Below are 24,671 nucleotides of genomic sequence, written 5' to 3'. Positions count from 1 at the left end.
GGCGCAGCGTCTGCAGAAATGAGGTCGCTCTCAATTTAATCCTGCCTCCCCATCTATATTCCCACCCTCACATATGGCCATGAGCTTTGGGTTGTGACCGAAAGAACGAGATCGCGGATCCAAGCGGCTGAAATGAGGGTGGCTGGAATCACCCTAAGAGATAGGGTGAGGAGCTCTGTCATCCACAAGGGGCTCAGAGTAGAGCCGCTACTTCTTCACATGGAGAGGAGCCAGTTGAGGTGGCTCGGGCATCTCGTTCGGATGCCTCCCGGACGCCTCCCTGGTGAGGTGTTCCGGGCATGCCCAGCCGGGAGAAGGCCCCAGGGCAGACCAAAACACGCTGGAGGGATTATGTCTCACAGCTGGCCTGGGAACGCCTTGGTGTCCTCCCGGTGGAACTGGAAGAGGTGGCCGGGAACGGGGAAGTCTGGACTTCCCTATTGAGACTGCTACCCCCGCGACCCGGATAAGCAGAGGAAAATGGATGGATGCATGGATGGATGGATGGATGGATGGATGGATGGAATGGAATGGAAAATATTGGTAATACATTTAAAAAAACAGTCAGGGGTTTGAATCTCCCTTGGGCATTTCTGTGTGGAGTTTGCCTGTTCTCCCCGTGTGTGTGTGGGTTTTCTCCTGGTACTCCGGTTTCCTCCCACATTCCAAAAACATGCATGTTAGGTTCATTGGCGACTCTAAATTGTCCGTAGGTATGAATTTGAATGTGAATGGTTGTTTGTCTATATGTGCCCTGCGATTGGCTGGCGACCAGTCCAGGGTGTACCCCACCTATCGCCCGAATTCAGCTGGGATAGGCTCCAGCATATCCCTGCAACCCTAATTAGGATAAGCGGCATAGAAAATGGAGGATCTCTCTCAGATTGTTCTGAACTCTTCTTTTAAAGCCAGAACTGTAAAGAGCAATTAGCTTAATTTGTCACGCTGTACTTTTTCTGAATACTACATGCAATACTATCAAGCATATGACAGGAATGACAGACAACAAATAAGTACAAATTCTCACCACCATATTCCACATTGTTTTCTGCATGATTCTGATGATTCTGCATAATTATTCTTTATAAAATGTATTTTGTGTTCATATTTTGGGTGTCTGATGTGTTCATCTGACCTTTCGGAACAAATTAATAACAGAAACCGGGCTTCCTCTTCCTCCGCTATTTCTTAATCTGGCTGCATCGTTCCACTTCTGCCTGTGTTCTGGCTCTCTGCAGTGCTGCCATCCATCATCATTAGGGGTGGGGGGAACAGATGACCTGTCTACACCTGCAACTACTCTCTCTCTTCCCCTTAAATCCCTGGAGAGAGGAGAGCCGGAAATGAAAGGCGAGATAAAAAAAAAATAAATCACAGAATTCAACCCGTCTTTTGGTTCATATGTCAAAACTGTTGTATCCTCACGTGTCATCGACAGTAATGCTAAGAATGTCTTATTCATATGCTTTAGGTTCTGGGAAACACCCTCCCTACCAGCAGGTGGCAGCAGTCTACATAATGCTTACAGAAAGGGAAAGTAATTACAGTAGACACTTTCAATCCAGCAGCCAAGATATTGCATAATTCACAATACAGTAATCCCTCGTTTATCTCGGTAATTTGGTTCCAGACCCGACTGTGATAAGTAGGATTCCTTATTTAGAAATGGAATATCACAACCTTCTAAATCCGGGGTGACCAAGGTGTGGCCCGCAGCTGTTTTTTTATTGGCCCGCGGCACATTCTAAAAATAAAATTTAACAAGATCAATCATAATATTACAAGAATAAAGTCAAAATATTAAGAAAAAAATAGTAATATTATGGGGAAAAATAACACCATTTTAGTAGCATAAAGTTGAAATTGAATAATTTTTGGAAAATTTGGTTGGGGCAAATATTATATTATATTATAATATTGCAAGAATAAAGTCAAAATATTATGGGAATAAAGTCATAATATGACAAGGAGAAAATTTACAAGCAATTGAAATCTACAAAACAGTTGTAATTTCAGGAGAATAAAGAAAAAAATATGAAGGAAAAAAGTCATACACTAACAAGGAAAAAAGTTACCATTTTACAAGAATAAACTCATACATTTTGTGGAAAACTAATGTCATTTTTGGAGCACAAAGTCAAAATAATGAAGAAATAAGTTTTTAAGTCGTAATATTATACAAAAAAAACTAAACAAAATAAAGTGTTAATTTATGGAAAATTAGGTTAGGGAAAAAGTTATAATATCATGGGAATAAAGTCATAATATTACAAAAAGAAAATTTATTAGTAGAAAGTAGAAAGTTGAATTATTTGAATTTTAAAAAATACTAGCAAAATAGGGGAAAATGGGGGGGGGGGGGGGGGGGAGGCTCTTTCATCTCTACAGTAATCCCTCGTTTATGGCGGTTGATTGGTTCCTGACTGAACCACAATAAGTGAATTTTCGGCAGTAGGATTCAACATTAATAAAATGAATATTTTCGGAGTTAGAGAGTAACCTGTACGGGTTTTTAACTATTACACCCCAATAGTCCTCTTTACACTCCGTTTTGTGACTGGTCACATTTTGTCACATTTTGTGGCCCGCGACTTGACAGGAAAGACTACTGTAAATGCGGCCCGCAAGCTCTAAATTAAGCCAATGATGCTCACAGGGTTGCTAGATATCAGCTCTTCAATGAAAGTTTAATGTAAGAGCTGACATCTAGCAACTTCCATGGTTTTCTTGATAATAACCAAAATTAGACATGTTTCCTGCAGCATACCCGATATCGTTATAGATACTGTATTATCGTTATCGTGAGCCTTACTCCCAATACTTGATGAGGCCCAGCCTCACCCAGACTACCTCTCGTGGCCCCCGGGTAAACTGAGTTTGAGACCCCTGGTATACAGTATGGCCCTTGCTGGAAAAAAATGTTTGGACACCCCAGTTCTAAATATGGTTTTTAACATCATTAGAGCCGTTACCCAATATAATAGACACAGTAAGAGAACATCAGACATAATATTGACTCATTCCTTCTTTTTGTTTTTTTTTTGTTTTTTTACTTCCTGTTCTGTACAGTACTTCCTGTGGTGGTTATTGCTCATCAGTGTAACATTGCTGACACCGAGTGACCAGTGTAGAACTACATATCATAACGTCTTCTGAATGCCTTATATTTGTTTTGTATTTGTACTTCATTTACCCATTTCTGTGTTTGAAAATTGTTCACTAAGGCCATAAATTTGCTTTAATGTGCATATTTTTTTTTACTAATAATCGACCGTATTCCAGCACAAAACAGCATGATTTATGAATGAATATATTTTGTGAATATCTGTGATAGAAGCGTGAAGTGGTGAGGGATTACCGTAGTCTTATGTGTACCGTATGTACAGTAAGCACATTATTTTCCTCACTTCTCGTGCGCTAAATCCGTTGAAGCCTCTCAAGTGAATCGCACAGTGACTTTTCTAACCAGATGGCCTTGGAGTGTGCTCAATCGACTAGAAAACGCCTGTAAACAAGCATTTTATGACCATCTTCTCCATCTCTTATGCTACTCATGTGGGAAAAAAAACAACGCTTGCGTCTTCTAGCTGCAGCGCGCCATGAATAACATCTAATAATTGATACCAGCCCATCCAACATCACAATCAGCAACCCGGCTGCTTTTACGCTCGCTTGCTTCATTGTAATTTACCTCATGGAGGGAAAATATTGAGCTATCAACCAAAGCAAAAGGGTAGGAGGAGGCGGCAAGATAGAAGATAAGGAACAGAGGGAAAGCAGAAGAGGCAAGACGAGGACGAGCAGAGGACAACGTATTGTCTCCTGTTAATACGTAAAAATAACTCTGCCGCTGCTGCTGGAGGAGCTAACTGGGTCACGCAATTCCCACAAGAAAGGCAGAGAGCGCGAGTGATGAAGGAAGGAAGGAAGGAGATATGACATTGATTCTGTTGGCGGAGTTTGTGTAAAAAAAGATTTTTTTCAAAAACACGTCATCTGTCACTTCATTCGCCTTATGGAGAGGCGGCATCACACAGATTCATCGTTGAAGATAAGCCTTCTTCTTCTTCTTTCCTCCAACGCCTGCACAGCCTCTGCTCTGGTAGTCACCGCGCCCCAAAAAACAATACAAGGTGTGCTGGAATTACATTTACTATGACTGATACCACCATTACTGCCGACATGGCATCTGTAAAGCTGACTTACATCATGGGAGTTCAAAAAGAATTCATTGGGTAACATTATTTAATCATGGGGGGAGAAAAAAATCATCCATCCTTTTCTATGCCGCTTATCCTAACTAGGGTCGCGGGGGTAGGCTGGAGCCGATCCCAGCTGACTTCGGGCGAGAGGCGGGGTACACCCTGGACTGGTCGCCAGCCAATCGCAGGGCAGAGAAAAATATCATATTTTTTTAAAAATGAGAAGGCTAGGGATGTGAACGATAAACCGATGCATGCGACTGGAGATCCGCTTTGAGCAGGGAACGATATCGATGCCCATAGGAGACCTCCTGTATCGATAATAACCAGCTATAAAACTTTAGATGAATCAATTGTGGAGGCATGCACCGGGTATCGCGAGAGAAGCAATAGGTTGACAGAGTCTTATAAACAACTCGAGAGGATTGTCGCTCCATAACTTGCCATGGCTGAAGACGAGAACGCTAACCGCCGGCAGCACGCCCAGCTAACTACAAGCGTGCCGACTAGCTAGCTAAACCAACCTGTCTCACGACGGTCTAATGCTGCCGAAGTTTGGAACGTCTTTGGAATAATTTCAAGAAGGGTGCAACCTTGACCAACCAGACCGACAGAGGCAAGTATGGTAACTTTTATGTTTTCTAAACTTGATTACTTTGAAATGTTGCTCCTGGAGTGTTGAACACACTACGCTCAGTCTGAAATGTTGTGCCATTACCATTGCTTACTTTTCCAAGCTAAAACAGCATTTTCATTGCACTCAATACTTCTATTTACTTATTTACTTAGTTGTGCTTGGAATAGGGGTGGGGGAAATAATTGATTCTTAGATGCATCGCAATGCGGACATTGATGATTATTAATCGATTAATAAATGTCAATAATCAACAACAACAAAAAAAAATGTAAAAGCCAAAGTGCCGCCAGGACAGTTTATGGTGGTGCACCTAAGTGTAAGACGCTACCAAAATGGTTGAGCGTAAACTCTGCCTGAAAAACAGCCAGTGAAGTTGCTGCCAACCAGAGAACCATCAAGCAGGTGATAACTCATTTTCCACCTAACTCGGAAAAGGATTTGCGGCCGTATTCGGTTGTTGAGAAGCAGGCCAGATACAACGTCCAACGTTATTTCACTGACATTGCAATTGTGAATAAGGGCAGCCTAGTTTTTTGGGTTATTCATAATATACTGACGTCTGCAAGCATTATTCTTGTATGAGAGCCGCCGGTACAGAAATCTATATTTTGTATGAAAGCTGCTTTTGATTTTGCTATACAGCAGAAATATTATTTTGTCAGAGATTCTATGCTGAGGATTTCAGTTTGAATTCAGAAGTCTATTATTTATTTGTGAATAATGGCAGATTTTTTATGTTGGTCACTCAGAATATGCTGAAGTTTGTTAATTTTATACATGCTGCTACTGCTGCACTTTACTCTTCCTGCTGGTTCCGTGCCATGGGAAATATGTTGGTAGATGTAACCTTCCAATTATTAAAAGATAAAGGAAGTCCATGTGTCATGTTTATTTTATCACATTGAATCGTGAGGTGGCCAGAGATTCCCACCTCTTGCTTGGAAACGATGCGTCATTCCTTAAGGGGCTTTGCACTATTTATTTATTGTGTATTATTAATTAGACTAAAGGTTAAGACTTGTGTTTTTTCATTGTTTTATTTTATATAGCTAAATAAATTGTTTACACAGATTGTTTGCACAGAGTATACAACGAAACTCAGTTTGGTGGCTCCACTTCCATTTCTAGCAACATTAAGACATGTAAAAACGTAAATGTTCCAAATCCAAGTGTAACAGGTATAAAAGTATTGATGTAAAATATTGATGCCACTTTCAAATCGTCTTTATTTTATAGTGCAAGATTAATATCTACATCAACAAACATTAACCGTAGAATTGAATCAAATCATATCAAATCGTTTGTACACTGCATTGAATCGTTCTGTTTTGTTTTTTTTTATATCGATTTTGAATCATATGGTAACCTGTGTATCGAGATTCGAATCGAATCATGTATCACAAAGAGATGTACTGTACATCCCCAAAAAAGACCTTAGCCCTAAAAGAGGTCTGGTACTGTCTGCTAGACGTCAATTACAATAATTATGATACGGACATACATTACTTACATGATAAAGCAACACAGTTCTGTAGTTAAAGAGGTCCTATCCAGCTCATTTAAGGGGATTTTAAAATGATATTGAATGAGTTCTCGCTGTCTACCTGGCCAACAAAGCAGCAATAAAGCTGACTGATGTCGACATAAGCGTGCTGGTCAGCAATTCTCTCCAGTAATTATTATTTTAAACAGATAAAAGGAATGCGGCAAGCATGCAACTCTCCTCTATGTGCTCTCCAGCATGCCAAGAGACACACAGGAGACGTGACAGCATGTTCTACACAGAAACAGAACGGTGATCATTTACCTCTCTAGCTAATTCAAAATAATCCCTTTTAAGCAAAGATTATCTGCAGGGTGACACCATTTGCTGCAACATACCACAATATTTACCGCTGGGTTTTTTAAAACCATGAATCAGCACTTGAAAGCAATGCAGCCTTGATGTGCTAATGGGATTAACCTGCACTGCTGCTTCTTACTGGCTAACAAGGACGCCCGACAGAAATAACCCCGCCGCCCCACATGACCTCAAGATGAGCAGTCATGCGACACCCCACCAGAGTTCCCTTTGCATAAACACCATTGACTGCGTTAGGGTGCAAAGTACTGTTCTGCCAATAGTCCGCCATGTTTTTTTGTTTGCTTTCAATTGGAGGTCTTTGAGGTCAGACCTCGGAAAAGCTCAGCCGACTTCTCAGCAGTGTGGAACATCGCGTCGTCTTCCCCAGCGACTACACCCGTTTATGTCGACACCCCGCGAACTGGCTGACTAATGTCGACAGCCGTGGATGTCACAACAAAATCAAGAGAGAACTAGTCATCGCTTGCACATTTACTGGCTGACTGATGTTGACATAAGCGGTTGTCAACATAAGCAAAATCAAAATAAAAACTACCCATTGCAAGCAGATTTATTGGCTGACTAACGTCGACATAAGCGGTTATTGGCATAATCAAATCCGAAATTAGCCATCGCTCGCACATTTACTGGCTGACTGATGTTGACATAAGCGGTTGTCGACATAACTAAAATCAAAAAGGCAAACTAGCTTCACCTGCACATTTACTGGCCGACTGATGTCAACATAAGTGGTTGCTGATATAATAGAAATCAAAATAGAAACTAGCCATCGCTTGCACATTTACTGGCTGATTGATGTCCACGTAAGCAGTTGCCGACATAAAAGAAATTAAAACTAGCCATAGCTTTTGCATTTACTGGCTGGCTGATGTCGACGTAAGAAGTTGCCAAAATAATCAAAAAACGAAGCTAGCCGTTGCTTGCGCATTTACTCGCTGACTGCCGTTAACATAAGTGAGTGTCAAAATAATCGAAAACCAAAACTAGCCATCGCTTGCGCATTTGCTGGCTGACAGACGTCGACATAAGTGGTTGTTGACATAATTTTATCCAAAATTAGCCATCGCTTGCACATTTACTGGCTGACTGACGTCAACATAAGCGGTTGTTGATATAATAGAATATATAACTTTCAAGCCATTTCAAGCTTTCCACACCTGAAAACGCTCACTCAAATGAAGCCATGTCGTATAATTCATGCGATCACTCCTCGTCGGTTAATTAAAAGAGCTGTCACACTTCAGAAAATAAATCAGTAGAAAAAACGACATGAATCCACAAAGTCAAAAGGAGACACACGCGGCACGCTCGCTCAAATGCAGATGCGTTGTACAGTTAATGCAATCGCTCCTCACCAGTTATACGTCTGTTACCTTTTATCAAATCAATCAATAGAAGGTCTCAGACATAAATGAAGTCAAAACCTTTGACACGTTTGCTCAGCTGAAGACCTTGTTGTATAGGTCATGCAATCACTCCTCGCCAGTTAATTAATCATTCATTTTGGCTTTAAGCATAAGTTACCTTACCTGTTTTTCTTTATTTTCCTAAAGCTTTCCACACCTGAAAACCCCTGACACAAGGCAAATGTGTCTGAAACCTAGCTAGAACTTGTGCTGCAAAGCTGCAACTAAAAACATACCCCAACATAAACTTTAATCACCAGAGAGCTTTAAAAAGGTATCCAAACAACCTTTGCACCTTACATGTGTGGATGACTAGTGTGCTAGCGCCAGAGAGAAAGATAAGGGTATAACATTAAAGAGGCAAGAAGCGACATAATTAACACGGCTAAATGAATAGTGTTGTTTCGCCTGCAGTTATAGCGACTGACTGCAGTCTGCATAGGTTATCAGCGGAGTGTCATGACCCCGTGTTGCACATGTAGATGCATTATCATGTGCGTAAAGCTGCCATCCTGGCAATCATTTAGCTGCTTTAATGATTGTAAAACACGTTTTACAACAGCGGAGGCTGAGACGTGGCCGCATAAGAGCTGAGCAGCCACAAAAGAAATGACAACGAGGGAGCTCGATTCAACGACTAAGTGTTGCTCGTCCTCTAAATGTCCAAATGCTGGGAAGTCCTGCTAGGATCAGCCGGAATATGCAAGCACCTGCCAATACAAAACTGATTGAGTTTTCATGAGGCTTTTAAGCGTTATTTAGTGGATTAGTCAGCTTTAAAGTCCGATGCACCATTCCAGGTAGCGCTAAAATAACTTTTGGCATCCTCCAGCAGACAGGTCATTAAGGTCACACGTCTTGCAGTCTCTCGAAAAAAGGGATGTTTCCACTTTCAGCCTCGATACTAGCAAGTTCGTTTACAAGTCAAAATCCACGGCACTCTCAAATGAAGACGTGTCAAAATCGCTCACGGCCAGTAATATATGACAATATATTTAAAAAATGTAAAAATCAGTGGAAAGATAATTGACATAAATCCACAAAGACAAAATGCACGGCGACCTTCAGTGACGAAAGGTCACATAATTAATGCTATCGATCCTCGCCTGTTGATCATCATAATTGTCACCCTTCGTAAAAAATATCAACAGAAAGACTCCAACATACATAAACAAAGTCAAAACCCGCGTCACGCTTGCTCAAATCAAGCTGTGTGGTTTAATGAGTGCGATCACTCCTCACCTGTTAGAAATGATACCTATGTATAATACCAGTCACCATTTATAAAAGTCAAAACCCGTGCCACACTGCCTCAAAGAAGACGTGTCATATAATTAATGCGATTGCTCCTCACCCATTATAAATCCTAACCATCACCTTTTATAAAATACATCAATAGAAAGACTGCAACATAAATGCACAAAGTACAAACACGCGGCACGCTCGCTCAAATAAAGATGTGTCGTATAATGAATGCAATCACTCCTCACCAAGTTGTTTATGCTAACGTCACTTTTTAAAAAATAAATCAATAGAAAGTCTCAGACCCGTGGCACGTTTGCTCAACTGAAGACATGTGATTGCTCCTCATCAGTTATACGTACATGCTAAACATCACCTTTTGTGAAATAAATCAATGGAAAGTCTCAGACATACAGTAAATAAACAAAGTCAAAACCCGTGGCATGTTTCCTCAAATGTCGTATAATTCATTCGATCGCTCCTCGCCAGTTAATTAAAATAGCTGTCACCCTTTATAAAACAAATCAATAGAAAGGCTCAGACATAAAGTGGCAACCCACGGCAAGCTTGCTCAAATGAAGAAGTGTTGTGTAATTAACGTGATCGCTCCTCACCTGTTATATATGTTACCAGTCATCTATTATAAAGTAAATAAACAGAAAGACACCAACATAAGTAAACAAAGATGACGTGTCATAAAATTCATGCAATCGCTTCTCGTCAGTTAATTCAAATAGCTGTCACCCTTTGTAAAATGAATAGAAAGATTCTCACCAGTTATACATCCTAACATCACCTTTTATAAAATAAATCAATAGAAAGCTTCAGATATAATAAACAAAGTCAAAACCCGCGACACGCTCCCTCAAATGAAAGTGTCATATAATTCATGCAATCGCTCCTCGTCAGTTCATTAAAATAGGTGTCACCCTTTATAAAATAAATCAATAGAAACATTTTGACGTAAATCCACAAAGACAAAACCCCTGTCTACGTTCCGCTCAAATTAATGTGTCGTACAATGAACGTAATCGCTCCTCCACAGTTATACATGCTAACCATCACCTTTTACAAAGCAAATTAAAAGAACGCCTAAGACATAAATAAAGTCAAAACCCGTGGCACGTTTGCTCAAGTGAAGATGTGGCGTATAATTCATGCGTTGGCTCCTCGCTAATAATAAATCATAACCATCCATCACATTTGACAAAATAAAATCAACAGAAAGATTCCAACATAAATAAAGTCAAAGCTTACCCAAATGAAAACAGTTAATAAATGTATCCTTAAACGGGTTCTTGTGTGCTGTGGCGTTATAAAGAAATGTTTTTAAAAATCAGACCGTGATGGATATAATAGAAGGGGAATGTATACTGTACATCATGTAACTGTGACCCTTTAAAAAGCAATCTAATGGTAACCGGGGAGAATAAAAGACAATGAGTACTTTCAGCACCATGGACAGCAAACACGTCACACACAGCAAGAGATGAAACTATTAGGGGAAAAGAAGAAATTAGGTAGGGACACAATTGTCTTAATAACAACACACGAGTCTTTCATTGGAGCAAGCCTTTCATTGTAATTTTCCAACAATAGCACTCGTTAGGAACCTCTCCATTGAAAGCAGACACTCAAACGGCCCACCGGTGACCCCCTTCACAGCGATACATCTCATCAGACCATGTTTATTCCGTTGGGCGGGGAGCCCAGTTCACAGAATCCCTGACAAAACTGCCAAGCGCCGCGCTGGCATCTTATTGAGATGGAGTACAGAGGCGCGCACTTGCAGGCCGTGGTGGCAGACACCAATCAGCCCTGACAAAGTGTCAAGGCTGCCGATCGATGCCTCATTTGGGGTTGCAACATCTTCAACACCGCAGGCTTGGATTTGGTGGTGGTGGTGGGGTGTGGGGTTAGGGGGAGGACTACTTCGAGCAAAGTGCGTTGTGATGAAGCCACAGTAGGATGAGGATGGTGCCGTTCTCATCCATCACAAATCATTAGGAATGTTTACCTGTCAAAGCTGGCTGGAACATATTTAGTAACACTTTTTCACCTTCCAAAACCCAACAATGTAAAGAACCAAAGCGAGCGGCGGTGTTACAGCAGACCGAGCTTCAAGCTGAGGTGTGCGCTGAAGTGAGACCACGGCGACGATAGGACCCCGTCTCATCACAGCCACCGCCGCCGTCTTCCCGGCCAGCTAAACAAGCAGCATACAGCGCAGAACATGAGCCTTTTTACGCCACACAGCCTGTTTAAACCATCAAATCATTAGAAATATTAAACAGGGGTGTCACGAGACCCTCACGTTACGAGACAAGACCGTATAGATTGGGTCTATGAGAACGACACGAGACGAGATTTAAAGTACAAATACAAAAAAATTGTAAAAGTTATGACAATATATTGCTATTAACTAATGTAATTTCTACTATGTTACACACTTCTGCACTCTGTGTGTGTGTGTGTGTGTGTGTGTGTGTGTATGCTAGCGGCCCCGCCGCCACCCACCGAGAGAAAATGACTGTATGACTGACAAAAGGGCTCCCTCCTTTCATGCCGATGTTCTATCGAACAAATGCGGCAAGGTGCTGAAACCAAAGCACAGAGTGAATCCTCTTCCTGCCTGTTTGGAGGCGGGAGGCGAGGAAAACAGACACGCATGCACGTGGCAATATATTAAAGCCGGTAAAATTATTACATTCATTTTCATTTATTGTGTGATTAATTCATTTGTTAATTAATTCATTATCATCCCAGGCCTAGTGTCTGAAGTAGAAATGTTGTCACGTTTTAATCTTGCAAAATCCTGTGACACCCCTATTAAACTGGGTATTTTGCATGTTTACCACAAACTAGCATAAGCCTAAACTTAATGAACTTCCTCACATAGAGGCCTCCCCTGGAATAGACGCCGGGCCCCCTATTAATTGTCAGCAATGTCGTCAACTTTAAAAAATAAAATCCTCATAAATAATGCGATCAATAAATAAGAAAATAAAATAGACACCCCATTTTTTTCCACCTTAAGGGACTGTGTCACAATTTATGTCATTACAACCCCCCCCCCCCCATACAAAGGTTTTGTGATAGGCTAGTGGTGTCCAAAGTGCGACCCGGGGGCCATTTACAGCCCGTGGCTGTTTTTTTAGTGGCCCTATGCACATTCTAAAATACAATTAAACTACAAAAATTTAAAACAGCAACAATGGAAAAAAGAGCAGTAATTTTATGCGAGTAAAGTCAAAATATTATGAAAAATAAAGTCATAATATTAAACAAAAAGAATACATTTGCAATTTTAGAAAAATTAGGCACACAAAGATGGGATACAGGTTGTTTTTCTATCAAAATAAAAAACGTCTTTTCATATTTACATGGGTTAGTTTACAAAATGTAAACGTGGCCAACGCAGCCTTTGATTTTTCAGTATGCAGCCTACGGTGGAAAAACTTTGAACACCCCTGTGATGGGCCATAATTGATAAATAATATAGAATATAGAATATATTAAATAATATAGACAATATTACATGTATTTTTATTTGTTGGGGTGGAAAAAAAAATCCAGCAATATAAAAAAATCATAATAATAATATGCTGAAAATACATTTGTATAAAAAAAAAATCTTTAAATATCCCTTTATTTCCCCTCATAAAAAAATAAATACGACAAGTTGGCTGAATTCATCACCATGATTTGCAGTGGAGGTCATGAAAACAACACATCACATGAGTTTAGCTTAAAAAACCCCAAAGGAAATTATTACAAAAAGGCCATAATGCAAAAAAGAATACATTTACACTATTGTATTTATGTTTGTGGGAGAAAATAAACTCTTTTATGTATTTCATATTTATATAATATACAAGAAATATTAGAATATTCAATAAAAGCATAAAAGATAGCCACTGCACGAGGAAATAGCCTAACTTCTGCCAGTCAAAATGAGCATCTAGCAAATGCAACAAGCTTTTGTCAACAGCATTGCAGCACATAGTTTATACACCTTTAATGGCGATCCTGTCTCTACCTCTCGCTAGTCTACGTGTCAGCGTGGGCTGCAGAGTGTTTGCAGACTAGAGTGGCGAGAGAGCTGAATCCCATAAATCCTCCTTTATTAGATAAACGCCCTAATCAGATAAAGGAATCTTACACACACACACACACACACACACACACACACAAACACAAACACACACACGCACGCACGCACGCGCACACACGCACACACGCGCACACAGGGAACCTCGCTGATAATCTCCACCACCAATTATGGGGTGATTTGCCACTGCTTAACATGAAAGCGGCAATTCATCTGCTAACAACAGTCAAGAGGTCACCAGCAGCAGAGGGAAAACATTATCCCAAAACACACAATGAAACATCTTAAAGCGTTCTTTTTTAAAACTGTTTTCTGTCAAGAGCAAGGGAAAAATGATTTAAAACATCAGAAAAATAAAAATGTTGAGCATACCAATATGTGGAGTAAAATGATGGGATGGCTTGCGTAAGCCATGTACTAATATGAGGTCATTTCAAAAGGTACAATATGGTTTATTTAATATGTTTAATTTCATGCTGAATTTCTTTCATTATTATCAGACAAGTCATTATTTCTCATGTATTCTATTAAGATCTGCTTCTTTCTGCTCCTTTTCATGCATGTTGAATGGTGCCAGTGTAAACATGTGATGTACTTTCATGGAACTGCGTTAAACGTTATAAGAATAAGCTAAACCAGGGGTGTCCAAAGGTGCGGCCCAGGTGCCATTTGTGGCCCACACCTGTGGAATAGTAACAGAAAAAAGTTGTACCTACCCAGAAAAAGTTCAAAGAGAATAACATCGTAATGTTATGAGAAAAATAGCATAAAGTTGAAGGTGAAAGAAAAAATACTTAAAAAAAAAAAATAGTTGTAATATGAGAAACAGTGAATAAAGTTGTAATTTTTGAAAAATGAGGTTGCGGGAAATGTTTTAATGTTACGAGAATAAAGCTAAAATATATAGTAAAGTCAGAATTATAAGAAGAAAATTTACAAGAACAAAGTTGAAATAAGATGGAAAACAGAAATGGAAAAAAACAGTTGGAGTTTACAAGAATAAAGTCAAAATATTAAGAGAGAGAAGAAAAAGTTCTATTATAATGAGAAGAAAAGTCACAATTTGACAAGCATAAACTCGTAATATTATGAGGAAAAATAAAAAATAACGTCATTTTAGCAGCATAAAGTCGAAATATTATTTTTTTTTAAGTCATAGTATTATAAGAAACAAAAAAAGCAGTATAAAGTTGTCATTTATGGAAAATTTGGTTGGGGAAAAAGTTCTAGTATTATGGGAATAATGTCCAAATATTATGGGAATCAAATCTTAATTAGAGGAAGAAAATTTACAAGAATAAAGTTGAAATAGTTAGAAAATGAAAAAACCAACAACAGCAGAAATGGAAAAATACAGTTGTAATTTTATGAGAATAAAGTCAAAATATTAAGAAAAAGAAAGTTGTATACTAACGAGAAGAAAAGCTGCAATTTTACAAGAATAAACTTGTTATAAGGAAAAATTTAAAATAATGCCATTTTAGTAGCATGGAGTTAAAATGTTAAAAAAAAATTTAAGTCATAATGTTATGAGAACAAAAATAAAAAATAAAATTGTAATTTTTGGAAAAATTTGTTTAGGGAAAAAGTTGTAATATTTTGTAATATTTTGGGAATGAATTGAAAATATTATTGGAATAAAGTCACAATATTACAGGAAGAAAAACTACTTAAGAAGAAAGTTGAAATATTTGGGGAAAAAAAATTCAAAAAGAAAAAAACGGGGAAAAAGTGGCTTTTTGACCGATATGAAAAGGCTGAGACACAGTTGTTTTTAATATATATAACTTGTTAGCATATCTATGTGTGTTGCTTTACAAAATATCAAAGTGGCAAAGTTGCTTCCTGTCATTTTTCACTATGTGGCCCTCGCGTGTGGGAAGAAGTTTGGACACCCCTGATCCAAACCATTAGCTTTCCTCAGAGACGGTAGGTGTTTTTTTTCCTGACAATGGGAGCATCTTCATAGCCCACCCAGGCCATGCCTTGCTCTGTGGCACTGAGACATGTTGAACCATAACGGGACTCCACCTGGCACACGTCCAGTCCCGGTCCAAATATGGTCTGCTTGCTTTAAGTAGCCTGATCTTCCAGGAATCCTGAATGAGGGTAAGCTATGATTTCCCTGCTCTAAGCTCGCGTTAACACAGCAAGCAGAGAAACTGGGGACATGAGAATTTTTTGGGTTGGCTGGGGGGTGGAGGGGGGGCGCGATGGTGGTGGAGGGGCGGCAGTGGAAGTGAACAAATAACAGGAAAAATGTGGGAAGACAAGAAAAGGGTTTGTTTTTAAATGCGTCGACAAGATGTCTACCAACATTCTGCTGGTGTGCGTGTGTGTGTGTGTGCGTGCGTGCGTGCGTGCGCGTGTGTGTGTGTGCGTGAGAAAAGCATGTCCAAGCGCTGACACGGAGCGAGACACAGCAGAAAAGCGATAGCGCAGATTGCATCTCCGATGTCTGACTGTCAAAGTCAACGCATTCCACGCGTCAACACTGCACGTCATCATTTTTGCTTTGGCCAACTGAAACGCTTTGCCTTCATGCAGCACTCATCATGGCCACAGGGGGGTGGGGCCACAGGTTTTAGCAGGAGTAATTACTGGGGCCGTCAAATGATTAAAAATTTGAATGCAATTAATCACAGTTTTCAAATTAATTAGTCATGATTAATCACCATTTGCAACTATGTGTGAAATATGCCCATTTTCACTGTATTTTAAGAACAAAAAGATAAATGACAGGACACAATTATATACAGTATATATTTGTATGCTCCAAAGCACAGCTCCAAATGAAGTGAAAATTTAACTCATGCTAAAGGATAGCATAGATAGGTAGCATAGATAGGATAGATCAAATGTATTTGCTTAACACTAGCCTCTTTAATAGCAGCAGAACATTTGAAACACTTTTAATGGCGTTATTACGAGCCATGAAAAGTTCAAAGACACCAAGTAATTTAAGTTGCACAAATATATTTTCTGGGATTTCCGATCAAATTGTACATCCGCAGTAAGAGTTATGTTGAGTGACTGATAAGAATATCCACTTATTGTTTTTCTTGTCTTTATGTTTATTTATGCACTTAACGCGCTGTTTGTGACAGCCCTAGTAATTACAAAATCAATATTTCACCAAGGCACCAAATTGTGTTTGCGCTTTGCTTTGCAGGCCCATAATAAAAAGGTCCCCATTGCATTATTTGAAGGGAAACAGTTCATGACAAGATGGCGCTGGCAAATCAAACCCTGGAAAGGATTCATTTCTGTGTGTGTGTGTGTGTGTGTGTGTGTGTGTGTGTGTGTGTGTGTGTGTGTGTGTGTGTGTGTGTGTGTGTGTGTGTGTGTGTGTGTGTGTGTGTGTGTGTGTGTGTGTGTGTGTGCGTGCGTGGCGTGAGGGAACCTTACAAGGCCATCTCTCACACTGTCTTGTCGATGTCATTGCTGGATTCCTCACCGAGGTGAAAGGAAACAGGAACTGCTGCAGCGTTATTCCCAGGAAAGGGAAGACGTTTCCTGACGTGACAAATCCTCACCCCGTCCAGCTGGACTATGTGTGTCAATTATGCATGGAGATACGATCGGGTGGAAGAAGGAGCCTGTGTGTTTTCTGTGGTGTCGAACAACATAAACAACATAGCCCAGTCACGCTAGCCAGCCGTTGTTTACTTTTCTCCTCGCTCCGCAGCACCACCGCTGGGACCCCCTCGCCAACACCCCGACGGACAAGCTTTACCGGAGCCCTGGCAGCCAGCTGCGCCGTGTCGGCCAATTAGGGAAGCTTTTACTATCGCGCCAGCCAATTGAATTAGCGCTACGTTTCGCCTGCCAGATGAGAAGGGGAGATGTGCTGCCGTGTGCTAAAAATTTGAGAGGTGCCGGGCAGACTCCGGTTTCGCTGACGGGACTGCAGCGTCCGTTTGGGCGCCAGACTGTCATGCCAGCCTGTTTCAACCCAGCGCCATTGCAATCAAAATTCATCCCAATCAATAATGTTCATTTCTCATCCAAATCCCAGCGTTGCCGTGCAAACTCAGCATTTTCTACAATATGTCATGCCCTTAATCTGCCTCACTTGGCCTATCCAAATAAATCCATCCAATGTCTTTAAAACCCCTCTCATAACAAGTCAATGCACCCAAACACCAACAGCTAAACATAAAAATGACGTTATGTAGCTTCAGCGCTGATAAATTATGCAGCGTGTAAGCAACATTTAACATGCCTTAACATGCTAGGCTATAAATCAACGTCTGCCGTCTCGTCATGTAAGCACTTATGCGAGACTAAACTAAATGACCATAGAGCCTCCGCGCCAATAATGTGCCACTGGAACTAATAAATGCCTTTCCCCAAATAGAGGAAGTGGACACACACGAAGGCGTCATTCATGAAACAAACAAAACACATGGACGTGGTCTCACAGCCGTGCAGCAAGTGCAAAGCGATGAAACTGTATGGACATTTCATAGCACGATTATGGTGACTCCAATTACCAAAATTTAATCCAAATTTGATTGAAAATTTGACCATAGTCTTCCAAAATATCTCAATGTCCGTCACTTGATTTGATTTCCTCCGTGTTTTGTTAGCAGAGTCGGTAGCGGCTACGTTTGAAATAGTCTCCCCTCGCTGTATCGCGGTTTGAATATCGCTACCTCACTATATCGGGTTTTTAAAAAAATAATGAATTAATAAATGATGGCTGTTTGTGGTTGACTATGGCCTACTATTAGTCAAAAAATATTGAAAGACAAGTTGGGTGTGGTATTGTAGAGTATTGTGGTCACGAGGCATCAGTAATGTTAGGAAATTGTCAACAGGAACTACTAACAATAAAAAGATAAAAGATGGGCATACTACCGGATTACAGTATTTTCCCGCAGCCCGTAAAAGACGCAACGCCTTATATTTGGCGCCTTATATATAAACCAGAAGGTGGCGCCAAAGCACTTCTGCCCAAATGAGTCAGAGCTTTTCTTCCTGTCACTCAAAAATCTGACAGTTTTTTTTAATTGTAATCTACTACCAATTATTATTTTGCTGATATTGAAACATGATTAATTTTCTTTTCAAAAATATTTTCCCAAAGAACGGCTTTTGAAAAAGAGGAGTCGTCTTATTGATGAGTTCAGAAATATCAAAGATTCTTCTATCCCGTAAAAGTAACAACTGTCAGGCAGTTGACACATTCCCTACCCGAGCATTTGTATAAACGAAGGCCTCCTCCCAAATAAACGTGTTCCTCAAATACACACCTGATCCTCTCTGCAGGAAGGATTCTATTTCTTATTTTCATGTCTTGCATTACAGCGGTTAAAGACGCGCGAACGCAGTTAAAGACACAAAGAAACGGTTGTTTATAGTTTTTCAGTGGGTCCTGCTGTTTTGGTTAGCAACGAGGCTATTTAATGCATATAATAAGGTGTGTAGCTTTCGTAGCAATCCCATTAAGATTCAACCTAAACGCATATTACAGCGGTTAAAGCCATGGAGGAACATTTTTTTGTTGTTCGCACGTTAGATTCACGTGTCTATGCGCTACGGACATGTACTGTACGTGTACACGAGGTGAGTGACAGGCCCGAAAAACGTACCAGACAATTTTTATACAGTTCAATTTGTAATTATGCAAAAAAATGTCTATATGGTTTGCAATCTGTTCTTTTAAAGATGCTAGCTGGCGGTAGTGTTCGTATATTCCCTGGTTTCCAGAAATGTACTCATGAGCCAGTTGCAAACAGTCCCTTTAGCACGGTAAATCCCACACGCATAAACAGCCCAAACATTCCAAAAAAGCCTCCTTGCCCCGCTGGCCTTCCTCACATGAACAAGTGCCCACAGTATATTTAAAGACACGCCACAAGAGCAACATTGTACCACTTCTACAAGCAACAGCCATAAATCAGCCAGCCAAGTCCCAAACAAAGACATCCCACATTTCTACATGAGCGGGGCAGGTGTGACTGCCTGCATGTGCGTGCGCGTGTGCGTGTGCGCGTGTGCGTGCAAGAGCAAACAAAAATAACCCAAAAGGAAACAAGCCATTAGTCCAAGGCCTGAACAGAGCGGCAGTCACAAAGATGTGTTAAAACAGCACAGCAGTGTAATTAGCAACATTTACTCCCATCAATGTCACCTTTCGACTCTGACAAGGGCGCTTTTTCTGGCACTGGCTGGTTGAAGTGCACAGGTATGCCAACAGGCTGGTTTTACATGGCGAGAGGGGGCACTTCTGCATTTCTTCTTTCATTTTGAGCCAGGAAAACCACATTTGGAAAAAAAAAAAAAAAGCAGGATGTGAAACAAGAAAGAAAGGGTGACCATATTGAGGAAATGTTTTTTTAGGTGGGTATTCTAGTGGAAAAATAAGCCACACTGTTACGGGGAGATGCAAAAGAGACGATACGCCGCTAAGCTCAAACAAGGCTTTTTCAGTAGGTGCTGCTGTTTTGGTTAGCTCTTTAATGTCCACATGTGGAACAGCATCAACAAAGTCAGGTAATCAGTCGCTTCTTACATTACAGTCACCTTTGAACACGAAGGTGGGTTGGAAAACTGGCAGTTGCTACTTTTGCACAGGTATGCCAACAAGCTGGTTCAGCAGGATGCTGTTTTGTTTAACAGTGGTGCTCCTTAATGCACATGATAAGGTGTGTAGCTGACATCCACATGGACGTACACAACATTGTTTAGCAACCACGACAAAATGAACATGACAGGCATTTTTTTTTTGTTTTTTCAGTAGGTCCTGCTGTTTTGGTTAGCAACAGGACTGCTTGTTAAAGTACATAGGTATGCCGACAGGCTGATTTAACAGGGCAAAGGAGCACTTCTGCATTTCTTGTTCTTTTATTTTGCAGCCCTGAAAACCACATTTGGGGAAAAACACAGGATGTGAATCAACCGGAAATAAGTACTACTGTTTTGTTAAGCAACGGGTCTCTTTAATGCATATAATAAGGCGCTTGGCTTTCGTAGCAATCATGTTAGATTCAACCAAAATGCTAATTAAACCAAATAAAAATGCAAACAGACGGTTGTGTGTTGTTTTTCATGAATTTGATTCAACTGGAGCACAAATTAAAACTGTGAAAGATGCAAAGAGATGGTTGTTGGAAGTTTTTCAGTGGGTGCTGCTGTTTTGGTGAGCAACGGGTCTCTTAAATGCACAAATAATGCGTTTGGCTTTCATAGCAATCATGTTAGATTCAACCAAAATGCTAGTTAAGGCAAATGCAGACAGACAGTTGTTTGTTGTTGTTTTTTGGATTCAACTGGAGCGCAAATTAAAACAGATAATTACGCATGTTTTTTCTCTGGGTTCTGTTGTTTTGGTTAGCAATGGGGGGCTCTTTAATGCGTATACTGTATAATAATGTGGGTAGCTTCCGTGGAAATGTTGGTTCATTCAACCAGAATGCGAATAAAAGACACAGAGAGGCGGTTTTATGCGGTATTTCAGTAGGTGTGATGGGTCGGTTGGTTTTAAGCGCACAGGTATGCCAACAAGCGGGTTCCACAGGACATTGTTTTTTTTATTCTGAGACAGGAAAGTCCCAGTGAGGGTGAGGGTAAAAACGACGTGGAACAAGGCAAAATAGGATGGAATGCATTAAATCAGTGTAAGTAAGCAAACAATCTGCATTAGCGTGAGTAGTTTTATGCTAGCAGGGTGGACGGCATCTGACAGCATGGTGCGGAAGTGCAGCGTCAAAAAAAAAACACCTGCAGGGGAAGATTGGCTTTAAAAGCCTTGCACTTGCATCTCTTCTGGACTATTCACCAGGGAAGAAAAACATCTTATTTATCCAAGACAAAAATGTTCGAAAAATCACTTTCGGACTGTGCTAACTTTTGCTCACACGCACAGTTCCTCTTTTTTATTTTTTGTGGTGAAGTAAAGCCTAACGAAATGAAAGCAAAGAACAATGAAGACAGTGTAGGATTAAATTCAAGCATTGAAAGATCACAGTTGCGTCCCAAAAAGCGGGGAACAAATCAATGAACTTACGGCGTTAGCTGCTGTGCTGCTGAGGAGGAAGGAAGATCGCTGCCACCTTTTCAACAATACAATCCAGCCTGGGTCCCGAATCTAACAAATAAACAATCCGATGACGATGAGAGGGGAAAAAAAGAGGTGGAAAAATAAATAAGGAACCGGGTTCATGTGGCGCGATGGCCCGGTGCCGCCTGCTGGTTTCTCCTGCTTCTTCTCTTATGAAGACGAGTCAGCAACGCTGCCCCTTCTAATGAACGGAGGGCGGAGTGCGCATGCGCAAACATGCACACCGGCCGCACACACTATAAACACAAATATTAGTATTTTTGCATTTACGACGAGAAATTTTGTGGTGAAATCATTCAGATCATACAAACAAATGCAGATATACAGTGTATGCTATGGAAACACGAACTGAAGAAAATACATACTTATTTTCAATGATATAAATAATGCAGATAGCGTGGCCTTATGTATGCATGCATGTATGTCAATAATAACAATATTCATAAAAGAAGCACCCTCGACAATCCACTCAATTCAAATAAAGTTCTCCTATCTCTAATGGCCGGTAGATGAGCAGGGTGGGGGGGATTACAAGGATCTGGCAACTATCAATAGCCAGAAAAGGAGGGGAGGGGGTTCTAGAATGCGCAGACGGTGCACTGCATGTCACGATGACACCCACTCCTAACCCTACCCCCACCCCCTACATGCACGTCCTGTCCCACACAGCCCACGCTATAGGTGCACTGGATCCATAGCAACGTTATGAGATTTAGATTTCTTTGTTTATTTTCACAAATTATCTCACTATGTAATTTTTTGGATGTTGAAATATATTGCATATATTGTTAAAATAATAAGTCATTGGACACGAGAGGGCTTTAAAAGCCAAACAATTTGAGGACCAACAGTGGCTGCTTACTTTGCATTGTATGGAAAAAAAGGGAATTTTATTATTTTGTTGATTTTGGTCTAATATTGTTGTATTAAATATTGTTAAATACACGAGGGTTGTGATTATTTATTATAATTTAAATTAATGAATATTTTTTCATGAATGAATTGATTTAAATTAGTTAATTTAAATAATTTAATAAAAAAAATAAAGCTATTAAAAGTGTAATGTTATAAAATATTTGTGTTTGTTTGCATAATATAGTATAAAATAATATAATATAATATAATATAATATAATATAATATCATATAATATAATATAATATAATATAATAATTTAAAAATATCAGACGTAAAACATATGGAAATTGCCCATACGGGCCATGTATTTACTTGGTATCGGATCGATACCAAAAATTGTAGGCTCGCCCATTTCAAACGGGAATTTCCAGGAGATTTGCTGTTGCTGGGTTCTAATTGCAGCAGCACCTGCAAGAGGTACAATAGAGGAGGCGTGTGTGTGCATGCGTGTGCGTGTGTGCGTTTGCATGCATAAACGTAATATTTTGCATCCAAATTTGAACTGAGTCACCAGATGCAGTTTAGTCTTTTATAAGATGCTGAATGTCAAGTAAAATTGGAGGGTCAGTGGCAACATTTTAAAGCGCATACAGAGGTAGATGCTGGATGCTTCTTGTCCCGCCAGCTGGTGGAGAGAATAAAAAAAAAAACACACAAATCAGGAGGTTGCCCACAGCCGCAGCTGTTAGAGCATAAAAGTAGAGTACATCTACACATACTGCTACATATGTTTGTTGTGTCGGCCATGTTTTTGCCACAGTTCACATGCGTGCACAAACTAGCACGGCTTGAAAAGTCATTTTAAACAGCATAGTTGTGGCCGAGGCCTGTAAAAAAAAAAAAGACTTTACAAGGCGTATTGAAGGCGTGTATAGAAAGATAGCATCCACATGCACGTATCCTGTGCAGCTGTGGCACAGCAGCAGTGGAATATTTTTAGATTTCATGTGGGCTGCAGATGCTCCTCATCAACGCTTTTGCTTTTATTTTCTCCTCTTTGCAACGTTTCACATGTTTGCCAACCTTATAAATCCCGTCCTGCACCTCAGGCTGCTGACGCTGACGTATACGCTGCGCTCGCGTCTTTCCTCCCCGCTGCTGTTGGCTGCAGCTGAAAGCCTGCTGACTTTTTCAGGGCAACGTCGGTTATTTATAATCTCACACAGACAACGCCGCCGCCGCCGCCGCCGCCGCCGCCGCCACCGCCGCTGGAAGTCAACAGCCCAGCGTACGTGCGCTCACGGTGCCGAACCTTCTGGAATCAAACGGCACGATTCAAGAGTGTGATGATAACCGTAGAACGGGTCACTTTTCCACACAAGGACGAGAGCAAAGCATAGTCGTATGTGCTCTAAAACCTCCTGAGATTTATTTAGCTAACGCACAAAGGGGACGGCACTTGGAATTATTCACTTTAATAATGTTTTGGAGTGCATGAGAAAGCAGAATTGAAAATCTAGCGCTCTTTGACCACATTTATGAAAAAGTATATTGCTACAACACAGCAGCAACAGAACCAATGCTGTATTTCAGGCCCTGTCCACACGGATGGCGGTGTGAAAAAAATGTGCGCCCACACTGTGCCGGATTAGTGAATAGTTGCATCCAGACGGGAACGCATCGCTGGGTGAAAAGGATGTAATACAAAAGGCACACCTACATGACACACCAAACTGTAGAAGAAGAAAGAACACGCATGCGCATAAGTCCGTCTTCCGCTTTCCAAAGCTCGTCTAGACTTACGACGAAGTGGAATTACTTCTGCGAGTCATTTTGGAGTTTGGGACAAGAAAACATCGGAAGAGTGCGGACTGGGGTGAGCCGTGCCAGTCCAAATATCACATATGACGCTGGTTTGTCGTCAAAGCTCACTTCTGGTCACGTGACGGTGTCGTCATCGTTTTCAGAAAGAAGCGGGTTGCTTGTCTACACGGGATCGACGAGACGGCGTTTTCAGATTTTCCCGCTCTGGAAGTCGTTTTTTCCAAAAAATACTGTTTCAGGTCACCCAGAACGCTGTTTTTGTGTGGATGAAAGGCTGAAACCATAAAATACTTTCCGTGTGCATAGCCCCTCGGTTTGCCTATGGGTAGCAACATTTTAAAGCGCATACAGAGCTCGATGGATGTGCTGGATGCTGCTCCTATCATCTTGTGGAGTTTTTAATTTTTTTAAAAACATCATCAGGAGGCAATGTTTTCTGACCCGGCGCTAAATAGATGCC

General features: G+C 40.6%; 1 protein-coding gene across 4 annotated transcripts in view; it reads right to left on the bottom strand.

The window, feature by feature from the left end:
- strbp (spermatid perinuclear RNA binding protein) overlaps positions 1-21,707 on the bottom strand; it is a 115,481-nt gene extending 93,774 nt beyond the window's left edge. For all 4 annotated transcript variants that reach the window (XM_054758292.1, XM_054758293.1, XM_054758294.1 and 1 more), the window contains exon 1: positions 21,477-21,707. The gene's annotated coding sequence lies outside the window, so the exon portion shown is untranslated. The remainder of the gene's footprint in view (positions 1-21,476) is intronic.
- Between the last annotated feature and the right edge of the window lie 2,964 nt (positions 21,708-24,671).

Source organism: Dunckerocampus dactyliophorus, chromosome 17, assembly GCF_027744805.1.
Source record: "Dunckerocampus dactyliophorus isolate RoL2022-P2 chromosome 17, RoL_Ddac_1.1, whole genome shotgun sequence".
In the NCBI taxonomy this organism is placed as follows: domain Eukaryota; kingdom Metazoa; phylum Chordata; class Actinopteri; order Syngnathiformes; family Syngnathidae; genus Dunckerocampus; species Dunckerocampus dactyliophorus.
Note: the sequence above shows the minus strand (reverse complement) of the source record. Positions and strands in the feature narration are given on the sequence as shown.